Source organism: Halichoerus grypus, chromosome X, assembly GCF_964656455.1.
Source record: "Halichoerus grypus chromosome X, mHalGry1.hap1.1, whole genome shotgun sequence".
Taxonomy (NCBI): domain Eukaryota; kingdom Metazoa; phylum Chordata; class Mammalia; order Carnivora; family Phocidae; genus Halichoerus; species Halichoerus grypus.
Window position 1 is genome coordinate 106,827,413 of NC_135727.1, and position 1,529 is coordinate 106,828,941.

Here is a 1,529-nt window from a genome sequence, read left to right on the forward strand (position 1 = left end):
GAGCAAGAGAGCATGAGCAGGGGGAGGGGCAGAGAGCAGGAGAAGCACACTCCCCGCAGAGCAGGGAGCCCGCCAGAGCGCTGGATCCCAGAATCCTGGGATCATGACCTGAGCCGAAGGCAGACACTTAGCTGACTGAGGCACCCAGGCGCCCATCACCATTCTTTTAATAAGTATATTTTAGACTCCTTCTAATGGGCCAGACCATTTATATTAGAGCTCTACTGGTGTCAAGAGCATATTGATCCCAGCTCTCAAGGAGTTGATAGTCTAGCTAATAAGCTATTTGGTGTGTACATAATGCAATGACTGCACAGCATATTTTTATTAGAAAAACTCATTCAATAAATGCTTTGTATATATGGACAATTCACATATGTTAACTATTCTAATCTTTTCGATGAACTATCCAATTACATAAATCCTCAGTTTATAGACAACAGTACTAAGTTACAGAAAACTTATGCCACACTGACTGGTAAATATTTAGAGTATCACCCTTAAAAAGGTTCTTTTTTTTAAGATTTTATTTATTTATTTGACAGAGAGATACACAGTGAGAGAGAAAACACAAGCAGGGGGAGTGGGAGAGGGAGAAGGAGGCTTCCCGTAGAGCAGGGAGCCCGATGCGGGGCTCGATCCCAGGACCCCGGGATCATGACCTGAGCCGAAGGCAGACGCTTAATGATTGAGCCACCCAGGCGCCCCTAAAATATCTTAAAGCCCCACCCTTAAAAAGATTCTTGTTTATCCATAATATGGAGCACATGCAAGTTAGGTTTTCTTGTTGTTGTTCTTGTTCACTCAAACTCTCATCCAAACATTTATTAAGTTAACGATGTTAAAATACATGAACATATTTTAAACTGATAAGAACAAATACTACACTTGATCTTAGCCAAAAGGCCGAGAAGCGATACATGAACATATTTTAAAAAACATCCAAGTCCTGTCACCAAGAAGTTCATAGACCACTGGGGAAATATAGATACAAATAATAACAACACAACATAATAAATGCTTCATTGCAATTAACTGGAAGAATGAATGGAAGCATGGAGGTATCTTAGACTGTTCAGAGAAAGTTTCAGTGAGAAGGTGACATTTAATCTTGGAAACCACTATAAGAAGACCCTTCTGAGAGAAGAGGACAGCAAAGGTAGAAAGATAGGAAACACCATGGCATATTCTGGAACACGCCACAAGTCAAAGACTGCTCCTCTTTGCTGGTTACAATGAAGGAGATGAGCCAGCTACCAAATCTCTGATCCTGGTTTGCAGCTGCAGGGACTACATTAGGTGTGCACTGCCCCCCGCCCCCATATGGAAACTATTCTGTATGGATGTATTATTTACTTTAAGTTGAACAGAAACTACAGAGAGTTTCCATATACCCCATCCCTGCAAAAGTTTATTTTATTATTAACATCTTGCATTGATGTGCCACATTTATTATAATTGATGAACTAATACTGATACATTATTTTTTATTTAAATTCAATTTAAATAACATATACTGTATTATTAGT

The 1,529-nt window shown here is 39.6% G+C and overlaps 1 non-coding gene across 1 annotated transcript; it reads right to left on the reverse strand.

The window, feature by feature from the left end:
- Positions 1–735: 735 nt before the first annotated feature.
- LOC118519965 (U2 spliceosomal RNA) lies at positions 736–918 on the reverse strand. Its single transcript, XR_004909443.1, has one exon. It is a non-coding gene; the product is annotated as a U2 spliceosomal RNA (small nuclear RNA).
- Positions 919–1,529: the final 611 nt, after the last annotated feature.